General features: G+C 41.7%; 1 protein-coding gene across 2 annotated transcripts in view; it reads left to right on the top strand.

The window, feature by feature from the left end:
* Positions 1-12,500, top strand: part of agap1 (ArfGAP with GTPase domain, ankyrin repeat and PH domain 1) — a 201,394-nt gene that overhangs the window by 80,027 nt on the left and 108,867 nt on the right. The window lies entirely within an intron of this gene.

Raw genomic sequence — 12,500 nt, 5'->3', positions numbered from 1 at the left:
ACAACATCAGAGAGAAAGAAAGAAAACATTTCATTACTAAGTTTCTGTAACCCAAACAGCAGAAATGTCTTTATTTCAGCTCATCTTTCAGGATAATTCTGCTCTTATTTTGGTAGATTTGTCTATTATTCTGCTCTTATTTTGGTAGGGTTGTCCATCATTCTGCTCTTATTTTGGTAGGGTTGTCCATCATTCTGCTCTTATTTTGGTAGGGTTGTCCATCATTCTGCTCTTATTTTGGTAGGGTTGTCCATCATTCTGCTCTTATTTTGGTAGGGTTGTCCATCATTCTGCTCTTATTTTGGTAGGGTTGTCCATCATTCTGCTCTTATTTTGGTAGGGTTGTCCATCATTCTGCTCTTATTTTGGTAGGGTTGTCCATCATTCTGCTCTTATTTTGGTAGGGTTGTCCATCATTCTGCTCTTATTTTGGTAGGGTTGTCCATCATTCTGCTCTTATTTTGGTAGGTTTGTTCTGCTCTTATTTTGGTAGGGTTGTCCATCATTCTGCTCTTATTTTGGTAGGGTTGTCCATCATTCTGCTCTTATTTTCTGTAGGGTTGTCCATCATTCTGCTCTTATTTTGGTAGGGTTGTCCATCATTCTGCTCTTATTTTGGTAGGTTTGTTCTGCTCTTATTTTGGTAGGTTTGTCCATCATTCTGCTCTTATTTTGGTAGGGTTGTCATCATTCTGCTCTTATTTTGGTAGGTTTGTTCTCTGCTCTTATTTTGGTAGGGTTGTCATCATTCTGCTCTTATTTTCTGTAGGGTTGTCCATCATTCTGCTCTTATTTTGGTAGGGTTGTCCATCATTCTGCTCTTATTTTGGTAGGGTTGATTATCAGTAATAACAGCATTGCACTCTTCAAGTCCAAATATAAAACCAACAACAAAACAAACTAAATCTGCTTCTTAGAATAACGGATTGAACGGAAACCGCAGCATTTATGAAACTAACTGATGGTTTCTCTCTTTAATCTCTCATCTCGTCCTTTGCGAACAAATAAAAAGCAAGCTGCAGCTTCTGAAAGTGTCTCTGCTGCTCACACGCCCTCCCTGCAGGGCCGGCCATATTGCTCATCCATTATTAAAGCTGCATAGCCTCGTCCTCAGGCAGAGACCCACTTCTACTAAGCCCCGTGTTGCCGTTAAATATTTCACTACTCTGGAGGTCGGAGAGAAACTTCCACACTTCTATTATCGACTAATGGAGGAAGTTCATCAGACTTACAGGAGCTTCTTCACGCAGTCCTCTAAATTATGCATCGTTTTTACAATCAGAGATCACCTCTTCGTGTCCAAATAATGGAGCAGAAGCTGGAGCAGAATCAAGACTTTTATTGTGAAAGGGCTCCTGATTTTTCACACGTTTTAGGCAGATTCTTTCGCAGATTCTCCGCTTATTTTCGGCTATTTTTTCCGCAATTTTTCACAAGTTTTACACAGATTCTCCGCTTATTTTCGGCTTATTTTCGGCATATTTTTTCGCAGTTTTTCACAGGTTTTACACAGATTCTTTCGCAGATTCTCCGCTTATTTTCGGCTTATTTTCGGCTATTTTTTCCGCAATTTTTCACAAGTTTTACACAGATTCTTTCGCAGATTCTCCGCTTATTTTCGGCATATTTTTTTTGCAATTTTTCACACGTTTTAGGCAGATTGTTTCGCAGATTCTCCGCTTATTTTCGGCTATTTTTTCCGCATATTTTTTTCGCAATTTTTTCACACTGCTTTTTAGGCAGATTGTTTTCGCAGATTCTCACAGCTTAGCATATTTTTTTCGCACTTTTTCTGCTTATTTTAGACAAATTAAAAGACTAAACATAAACCTCAGGATGAACACATTTCCTCCCCAAAGAAAAACAAACGCGGCTGAAAAATGCGTTTGGATCTCATTACAAGAAGTTCCTTTTTATGGACATGTTGGTCTTAATGTTTCTATTTATGGCTGGTTTTTATTTCTTATTTTTAACAGGTGTCTTTAGCTTCAATATTCAACCTTCATTTTGTTTTTATAAGTATATTTAATGTCCTGTTGTTATTATTATTCTTAAAGTTAAAGATCTGATTGTTGGGCCTGTTAACGATCAATAATGTGTGTCAAAATAACTGACAATGGAACTTCCTGCACAGATGTTTCACAATAAAAGCATTAAGTTGATCATTAAATATCTAATAATGACATTATACTGAATGATCACTTTGCGAGCTACTAAAAAACTGTTAATTACACCCCTCCTCTAAGTTTTTAACAGCTTTCATTTAACATTTTTTGGATGCTAGCTGATATGTCGAGATTCTTAGGTATCATCTCTGCACTTCTCTAGAGATAAGCAAGCAAAAAAAGCAAGAAAACACGTAGTTATCGGCGTGTTCGTCTCAGTATAACTGTCTCTGCCGGGTACGGAGAAGAGAAGATAGCTCACACACAAAGAGGTCAAGAAGGGTTCTCATTATAATTAACCTTTCCTGACCTTTTCGTACGTTTAAAGCCTTGACAACCATCAAACGCAGTTTGTTTGGGATGAAAACATTGCAGCTTTTGTCATGTGGGGACCCACCCAGGAGCTAAATGTAGTGGTTTGAAGTCGCTGAAGGGACTTTAAGGAGCTGATTGTTTGTTGATTAAATACACTTTCCTTAAGCCTAAATTAACGTCTTCAGGACACACACACACACACATGCTACCACCCTAGCCATCACACACACACACACACATGCTACCACCCTAGCCATCACACGCGCACGCACACACACACACACACACACACACACACGCTGCCACCCTAGCCATCACACACACACACACACACACACACACACACGCTGCCACCCTAGCCATCACACACACACACACACACACACACACACACGCTGCCACCCTAGCCATCACACACACACACGCTGCCACCCTAGCCATCACACACACACACACACACACACACACTACACACGCTGCACGCTAGCCACACACACGCACACACACACACACACACACACACACGCACACACACACACGCTGCCACCCAGCCATCACACACACACACACACACACACACACACACACACACACACACACACACACACACACACACACACACACACACACACACACACACACACACACACAAGCCTGTTTTGACCAATCAAATCCAAAAAACAGAAACCCTTGAAATTGAGAGGATAAACCAGGGATTTCTTGGTGTTTTGGTTCCTGTTTCTTTTAAATATCTTCAGTTATTATTTCCAACATTTTCATGATATAATTTTTCTGAAATCCAGAGTTTCTATCAAAGATATAAAGGGACTTTAAAGGGTTTGTATTGAGCCAAAAGTTACTCCAGAAACCCAAGCAGCGAGGCAGAAAGCTGGCGGTGATGGGGAATCCCCCAGCTCATTCCTGAGGTGTACACACAGCAAGAAAGATACAAATCTTGTGAGCAGTGACGTAGCTCTCATTAAAATACCCTCTGTGGCTTCCAGTGCCGGACTGCTGAATGCCCAACGGCATGTTTCCACCGCTCGGCTTTAATTACATCGCAGCTCTGCCAAAAGCAACACGCCACGGCTTTTTAAGCAGCTCTGCATATCTGAGCCAGCCCTAAACAACAGCTCCCCGAAAAACTCTTTGATCTAATGACTTTGGCATCAAGAAAGCTGCAATTAAATAAAAAAAAACTCTTTGAAATTGTTGCATAACCAGCGAGAAATAAAAGGACCTTGTTTTTGAAATTCTTGGGATCTAAAAATAAGCTCCAGCCCGGATTCCCATGGCGATTGATTGGGAAGCGGAGTTGGTGGTGACCGCAGCGCCACAAAGCCACAAACCAGAAGTATTCCTGGGCTGCTGACTGGAGCCTCGTCTGCAGAAACGCCATCGCTACTGCTCCCGCAACCGCTGCTGCTGCACTCACATCAGCTCCTCTCAATGTCAACCCCGTGCTCCTGTTCATCTGTCACCAAACCTGCCGCTTGTTCACGTTTAAGAAGCCGTTCCCTTCTTTTAGTTTGTGTCCAAACTCCAAAGCTCCTTGAAACCCGTCTTTGTGCTGCGTTATAAGACACTCAGACTTGTAGGTTTTCATATTTTCTTGAGATTTATAACGGAAGAAAACGATACATGCATGTAATGGGTTTACAAAGTGAAAAAGCCCAAAGTCCCCCCCAAAGGGACTTACCATCTCCAACAGAAAACACTGTTCACAAACTGCTCCAAACAGCTCTATTGTAGTCCAGCCTTTACTTCAGAGACAAACGTGGTCACTTTGGAACACACGTTATAATGCTCGCCTAGCTGCTAGCATGGCACGCCCTCATACTCTGCTTCTGACTGGCTAGTAGTCCTTACCTAGGTACTGTCAGGGCACGCCCTCATACTCTGCTTCTGACTGGCTAGTAGTCCTTACCTAGGTACTGTCAGGGCACGCCCTCATACTCTGCTTCTGACTGGCTAGTAGTCCTTACCTAGCTACTGTCAGGGACACGCCCTCATACTCTGCTTCTGACTGGCTAGTAGTCCTTACCTAGGTACTGTCAGGACACGCCCTCATACTCTGCTTCTGACTGGCTAGTAGTCCTTACCTAGGTACTGTCAGGGCACGCCCTCATACTCTGCTCCTGACTGGCTAGTAGTCCTTACCTAGGTACTGTCAGGACACGCCCTCATACTCTGCTTCTGACTGGCTAGTAGTCCTTACCTAGCTACTGTCAGGGCACGCCCTCATACTCTGCTTCTGACTGGCTAGTAGTCCTTACCTAGGTACTGTCAGGACACGCCCTCATACTCTGCTTCTGACTGGCTAGTAGTCCTTACCTAGCTACTGTCAGGGCACGCCCTCATACTCTGCTTCTGACTGGCTAGTAGTCCTTACCTAGGTACTGTCAGGACACGCCCTCATACTCTGCTTCTGATTGGCTAGGAGTCCTTACCTAGCTACTGTCAGGGACACGCCCTCATACTCTGCTTCTGATTGGCTAGTAGTCCTTACCTAGCTACTGTCAGGACACGCCCTCATACTCTGCTTCTGACTGGCTAGTAGTCCTGACCTAGGTACTGTCAGGGCCCTCATACTCTGCTTCTGACTGGCTAGTAGTCCTTACCTAGGTACTGTCAGGGCCCTCATACTCTGCTCCTGACTGGCTAGTAGTCCTTACCTAGGTACTGTCAGGGCACGCCCTCATACTCTGCTCCTGACTGGCTAGTAGTCCTTATCTAGCTACTGAGCATGTGCGACTCCCAACAAAGATGTTCCAGCAGTGAGAGGTCTCACTCTGTAGCTAAAACAGAGAGCTCAACACACAGGGTGAAAAGAGTTTTCTGACAATTAAACCACATAAACCTGGTCTGATATAACCTCAAAATACAATGATGAACCTGAAAATGAGCAGAATATGAGCACTTTAAATAAAAAATCAAAATAAACAACTGTTTATGAAGGCTGCTTCACATCTTCCTAGGCGCAGCGGCCGCAGGTTCGGCTCCGACCTGCGGCCCTTTGCTGCGTATCATTGCCCCTCTCTCTCCTCTTTCATGTCAGAAAACTGTAAAAAAAGGAAATATAAACCTTAAACGAACTAGTTTGTAGCTAAACCACCAGAACAGTCCGCTGCAGCAGCAACAACCGCCCCCCTAAAAGTTAAAGGGAAACTAAATGTTTGGACAGCAGCACATGGAATCCATTAAAACAGAAAGGGGGTTTGGTTGGGAAATCACCCGCAGCCACCAAAACTAATGCTGCTGCTGAGTTTGTTTAAGCTGCTGCTCAGACCTCACTCACAGATCTTATTGTTTTATAAGAACTGCATTAATGTGTCTTTATTTGAACGGGGAAATAAATATGTTGGGTAAGAAAGTGTTGAATGTTCTACACAATACTTGTTCATCTATGAAAGGAATCGGGTTTATCAGCATGAATAGACGGGACGTTGACAGTTGATGATACGCCTTTAAGAGGGATTTAGTTTCCTTGTTTACTAAACAAAAAATAGCCCTTAGTTTGGGTTTGATCTGACTGGTCCTGGCAGACTCTGGTCCATTAGCCTGGTCCTACCAGACTCTGGTTCACTAGCCTGGTCCTACCAGACTCTGGTCCATTAGCCTGGTCCTACCAGACTCTGGTACACTAGCCTGGTCCTACCAGACTCTGGTCCACTAGCCTGGTCCTACCAGACTCTGGTTCACTAGCCTGGTCCTACCAGACTCTGGTTCACTAGCCTGGTCCTACCAGACTCTGGTCCATTAGCCTGGTCCTACCAGACTCTGGTCCATTAGCCTGGTCCTACCACACTCTGGTCCACTAGCCTGGTTCTACCACACTCTGGTCCACTAGCCTGGTCCTACCAGACTCTGGTCCATTAGCCTGGTCCTACCAGACTCTGGTCCATTAGCCTGGTCCTACCAGACTCTGGTCCATTAGCCTGGTTCTACCACACTCTGGTCCACTAGCCTGGTTCTACCACACTCTGGTCCACTAGCCTGGTTCTACCACACTCTGGTCCACTAGCCTGGTTCTACCACACTCTGGTACACTAGCCTGGTCCTACCAGACTCTGGTCCATTTCATTGGTCCAGAGAGTCTGGCCTCTCTCCATTGACTAGTGTTAACTTCCTTGAAGGCGGGTTCTCTGTTAACGTTTAAAACTGTTGGATCTGCCCAGAGCCGCTCTGGATCTGCCGTAACCAATCACTAACGTTTGGTCGTGGCGTCGGCTTAGCATCGCTAGCGTTAGCCTTAGCCAACTCCTTCACCGCTAACGGAGCGAGCTGGGAAATCAAACTGTTCCCGAACCCCGTGGGGAGGAGGACCACAACATCACGGCCCCCAACACAACTCAGCAAAGACTGTTCTTGCTCGGGCTTTAACTTCTGGAACTACAACTCAAACTTGCGCACGACCTCGACGTCATCGTTCTCAGCCACTCCCTCTGTTCGCTGATTGGACCGCCAAGTATTTGGTCGTAGAAAACCCCAAGAATATTCCGCAAAATTGAGCGTAAGTACGTAGGAGGGCGGAGCCAGGCTAGGTTTCTTGAAAATAAATCATTCAGGATGAAAAAGCATTAAAAAAATGACTAATTGACTGAATAAATCTAAGTGGAATAAGCCCAAAACGCCCAATTAGTTGACTTATTGACTGAGGAAGCAGCACTAATGCACCAAAAGGTTACAACAACAGGACACAGATCCAGCCATGATCTCTTAAATCTCTGTTATCTTTTTCTGCAGGATGTTTTGTTGTGCTCTGACCTGCAGCTGACCTGCAAATAAAGCTTGATTTTCTCTCTCTTGTGTCTCTTTCTCTCAAAAATCTTCTTTATTGTCTTTTTTTTGTGTGCCTCTTTCTCTGTTGTTGGACTCTTTTCTTCTCTTGCATCTGTGTAACGTGATAAGCTCTCTCTCTCTCTCTCTCTCTCTCTGGGTGCTGGGTTTGACTGCATGTTATTAACTTTGGCTGCCTTGTTTCTGCTTTATTTCTTTCTTTCTGGGCTGCTCTGTAAACTAGCTGACGTGGACGCAGGTAACTATCCTCTCTCGCTTCTCTTCTCATCCATCCATCCATCCATCCTTTGCCTGGTTGATTCTGACAGCAGCACGTTGAGAAGAGCTTGGGTTCACCGTCTCCTCTCTGGCTTATAAAACGTTAATGAAGTTAGGTAGCAGCTGGGTTGTCACGCAGTTATTAATTCATCAGCAGAAACAACACGGATCTCACATGATCGTTTCTTTAAGTCATAAGCAAACCACAAGTTTCCTAGAAGGAGTCATTCAATCAGAGGCTAATAAGAATAAGTTCCAGGTGTTAACGTAAAGTCTTTTCCTAAGAGCACAAAGGTGCAAACGTGTCACATTTCTCTGTTATTGAGTAGAAAGTTGCACTAATGAATGAATAAATTGGGCGCCTGGATAGCTCAGCTGGTAGAGCGGGTCGGGTTCGGGTTCGACTCCGAACCAAATGTCCTCAGCTGTCCTGTCACAAATAAAGGCTGAAAATGCCCAAAAAATAATAATAAATGATGAATGATTTGGTCTTTTCTCTCAAGGAAAAGCAACATTTTCCTAAAATATCTCCACCGATACAGAGTTCTTTACAGGACACTTCCCGGGAAATGTAGACCTGTGTGTGTGTGTGTGTGTCTCTGTGTGTGTGTGTTAGTATGTTGTGTGTGTGTGTATGTTGTGTGTGTGTGTTGTATGTTGTGTGTGTGTGTGTGTGTCTGTGTGTGTTAGTATGTTGTGTGTGTGTGTGTGTGTGTGTGTTAGTATGTTGTGTGTGTGTGTGTGTGTGTGTTAGTATGTTGTGTGTGTGTGTGTGTGTGTGTGTGTGTGTGTCTGTGTGTGTGTGTGTGTGTGTTTGTATATGTGTGTGTGTTTGTATATATGTGAGTGTGTGTGTGTGTGTGTGTGTTAGTATGTTGTATATGTGTGCGTGTGTCTCTGTGTGTGTGTGTGTTAGTATGTTGTGTGTGTGTGTGTGTGTGTTAGTATGTTGTGTGTGTGTGTGTGTGTTAGTATGTTGTATATGTGTGTGTTTGTATATGTGTGTGTGTGTGTGTTTGTATATGTGTGTGTTTGTATATATGTGAGTGTGTGTGTGTTTGTATATGTGTGTGTGTTAGTATGTTGTGTGTGTGTCTGTGTGTGTGTTAGTATGTTATATGTGTGTGTGTGTATATGTATGTGTGTGTGTGTGTTTGTGTGTGTGTGTAGTATGTGTGTGTGTGTGTTAGTATGTATGTGTGTGTGTTAGTATGTGTGTGTGTGTGTTTGTATATGTGTGTTTGTATATGTGTGTGTTAGTATGTTGTGTGTGTGTTAGTATGTTATATGTGTGTGTGTGTTTGTATATGTGTGTGTGTGTGTTAGTATGTTGTGTGTGTGTTAGTATGTTATATGTGTGTGTGTGTGTGTATGTGTGTGTGTGTGTTGTATATGTGTGTGTGTGTGTGTGTGTTTGTATGTGTGTGTGTGTGTGTGTGTGTTAGTATGTTGTGTGTGTTAGTATGTTGTGTGTGTGTGTGTGTGTGTGTTTGTATATGTGTGTGTGTGTGTGTTAGTGTGTGTGTGTGTGTGTGGTAAAGGCGGTGGCCGTAGCAGCGATGATCTCCACCACACTCCTCTGCAGTGACTCGTCCTCTGTGTTTACAGATCAGCTAATCCCAAAATAACGTCTGCTGTTTTTATTTTTAGTTTGAACCACTTCCTGTAAATCCTCGGAAAGAAACGTCTGTTCCCACGGTGACCCGAACTGAAACAGTGCGCCGAAATATCTGCAGAACGAGAGCGAGAAAGATGAGATCAGATAATGATGAGCTGCAGGATTATTTTATAAATAAAAGGGGGTTAAAAAAAAAGTCGAAAGACGTCCCCAAAGCTGCAAAAAAGGGTTAAAAAAAAAAGTCGAAAGACGTCCCCAAAGCTGCAAAAAAAGGTTAAAAAAAAAAAAAGTCAAAAGACGTCTCCAGAGCTGCAAAAAAGGGTTAAAAAAAAGTCAAAAGACGTCCCCAAAGCTGCAAAAAAGGGTTAAAAAAAAAAAAGTCAAAAGACGTCTCCAGAGCTGCAAAAAAAGGTTGACAAACGCGTCAAACAAGTGTCCAAAGAAGTGTCCAGAGCGTCGAAAAAGGATAAAAAAAAAAACGTCAAAAGACGTCTCCAGAGCGGCAAAAAAGGGTTAAAAAAAAAAAAGCATCAAAGACGCGTCCAACGCTGCAAAAAAGTGTTAAAAAAAAGTCCAAAAAAGTCAAAAGACGTCTCCATAGCTGCAAAAAAAGGGTTAAAAAAAAAAAAGTCAAAAGACGTCTTCAAAGCTGCAAAAAAGTGTTAAAAAAAAGTCAAAAAAAGTCAAAAGACGTCTCCAGAGCTGCAAAAAAGGGTAAAAAAAAAAAGTCAAAAGACGTCGCCAAAGCTGCAAAAAAGGGGTTTAAAAAAAAGTCAAAAGACGTCTCCAGAGCTGCAAAAAAAGGTTGACAAACGCGTCAAACAAGTGTCCAAAGAAGTGTCCAGAGCGTCGAAAAAAGGATAAAAAAAGTCAAAAGAGCGTCTCCAAAGCTGCAAAAAGGGTTAAAAAAAAGTCAAAAGACGTCTCCAGAGCTGCAAAAAAGGGTTAAAAAAAAAAGTCAAAAGACGTCCCCAAAGCTGCAAAAAAAGGTTGACAAACGCGTCAAACAAGTGTCCAAAGAAGTGTCCAGAGCGTCGAAAAAGGATAAAAAAAAGTCAAAAAGACGCTGTCCAACGCTGCAAAAAGGGTTAAAAAAAAAGTCAAAAAAAGTCAAAAGACGTCTCCAGAGCTGCAAAAAAGGGTTGACAAACGCGTCAAACAAGTGTCCAAAGAAGTGTCCAGAGCGTCGAAAAAGGATAAAAAAAAGTCCAAAAAAGTCAAAAGACGTCTCCATAGCTGCAAAAAAGGGTTAAAAAAAGAGTCAAAAAGACGTCTCCATAGCTGCAAAAAAAGGGTTAAAAAAAAAGTCAAAAGACGTCTCCAGAGCTGCAAAAAGGTTTAAAAAAAAAGTCAAAAAATGTCAAAAGACGTCTCCATAGCTGCAAAAAAAGGGTTAAAAAAAGTCAAAAGACGTCTCAAAGCTGCAAAAAAAGGTTGACAAACGCGTCAAACAAGTGTCCAAAGAAGTGTCCAGAGCTGTCGAAAAAGGATAAAAAAACGTCAAAAAAGTCAAAAAGACGTCTCCAGAGCGGCATAAAAGGGTTTAAAAAAAAGCATCAAAGACGCAGGGTCTAACGCTGCAAAAAAGTGTTAAAAAGTCCAAAAAAGTCAAAAGACGTCTCCATAGCTGCAAAAAGGGTTAAAAAAAAGGGTTAAAAAAAAGTCAAAAGACGTCTTCAAAGCTGCAAAAAGGGTTAAAAAAAAGTCAAAAATGTCAAAAGACGTCTCCATAGCTGCAAAAAAAGGGTTAAAAAAAAGTCAAAAAAGAGTCAAAGACGTCTTCAAAGCTGCAAAAAAGGGTTAAAAAAAGTCAAAAAATGTCAAAAGACGTCTCCATAGCTGCAAAAAGGGTTAAAAAAAAGTCAAAAGACGTCTCCAGAGCTGCAAAAAAAAGGGTTGACAAACAGTCAAACAAGTGTCCAAAGAAGTGTCCAGAGCGTCGAAAAAAAGGATAAAAAAAGTCAAAGATCGTCTCCAAAGCTGCAAAAAAGGGTTAAAAAAAAAGTCAAAAGACGTCTCCAAAGCTGCAAAAAAGGGTTAAAAAAAAAGTCAAAAAGACGTCTCCAGAGCTGCAAAAAAAGGGTTGACAAAGCTCAAAAAAGTGTCAAAAGTGTCAAAAGCGCAAAAAAGGGTCAAAAAGTCAAAGACGTCCAAAGCTGCAAAAAAAGGGTTAAAAAAAAGTCAAAAAGTCAAAAGACGTCTCCAAAGCTGCAAAAAAGGGTTAAAAAAAAACGTCAAAAAAGTGTCAAAGACGTCTCAGAGCTGCAAAAAAGGATTAAAAAAAAAGTCCAAAAAAGTCAAAAAGACGTCTCCATAGCTGCAAAAAAGGGTTAAAAAAAAGAGTCAAAAGACGTCTCCATAGCTGCAAAAAAAGGGTTAAAAAAAAAGTCAAAAGACGTCTCCAGAGCTGCAAAAAAGGGTTTAAAAAAAAGTCAAAAAATGTCAAAAGACGTCTCCATAGCTGCAAAAAAGGGTTAAAAAAAAGTCAAAAGACGTCTCAAAGCTGCAAAAAAGGTTGACAAACGCGTCAAACAAGTGTCCAAAGAAGTGTCCAGAGCGTCGAAAAAGGATAAAAAAACGTCAAAAAAAGTCAAAAAGACGTCTCCAGAGCGGCATAAAAAAGGGTTTAAAAAAAAGCATCAAAGACGCGTCCAACGCTGCAAAAAAGTGTTAAAAAAAAGTCCAAAAAAAGTCAAAAGACGTCTCCATAGCTGCAAAAAAAGGGTTAAAAAAAAGGGTTAAAAAAAAGTCAAAAGACGTCTTCAAAGCTGCAAAAAGGGTTAAAAAAAAGTCAAAAAAATGTCAAAAGACGTCTCCAAAGCTGCAAAAAAGGGTTAAAAAAAAAAAAAGTCAAAAGACGTCTCCAGAGCTGCAAAAAAGGGTTAAAAAAAAAGTCCAAAAAAGACAAAAGACGTCTCCAAAGCTGCAAAAAAAGGGTTAAAAAAAAGTCCAAAAAAGACAAAAGACGCGTCCAAAGCTGCAAAAAAGGGTTAAAAAAAAGTCAAAAGACGTCTCCAAAGCTGCAAAAAAGGGTTAAAAAAAAAAAAAAGTCAAAAGACGTCTCCAAAGCTGCAAAAAAAGGGTTAAAAAAAGTCAAAAAAAGTCAAAAGACGTCTCCAAAGCTGCAAAAAAGGGTTAAAATAAAAGTCAAAGCAAAAGACGTCTCCAAAGCTGCAAAAAAGGGTTGACAAAGCAGCGTCAAACAAGTGTCCAAAGAAGTGTCCAGAGCGTCGAAAAAAGGATAAAAAAAACGTCAAAAAAAGTCAAAAAGACGTCTCAGAGCTGCATAAAAGGGTTTAAAAAAAAGCATCAAAAGACGCGTCCCAACGCTGCAAAAAAGTGTT

The sequence above is a fragment of the Sander vitreus genome, chromosome 24 (genome assembly GCF_031162955.1).
Source record: "Sander vitreus isolate 19-12246 chromosome 24, sanVit1, whole genome shotgun sequence".
Classification (NCBI taxonomy): domain Eukaryota; kingdom Metazoa; phylum Chordata; class Actinopteri; order Perciformes; family Percidae; genus Sander; species Sander vitreus.
The sequence above is the reverse complement of the archived record's forward strand: the minus strand, read 5'-3'. Positions and strand labels throughout refer to the sequence as shown.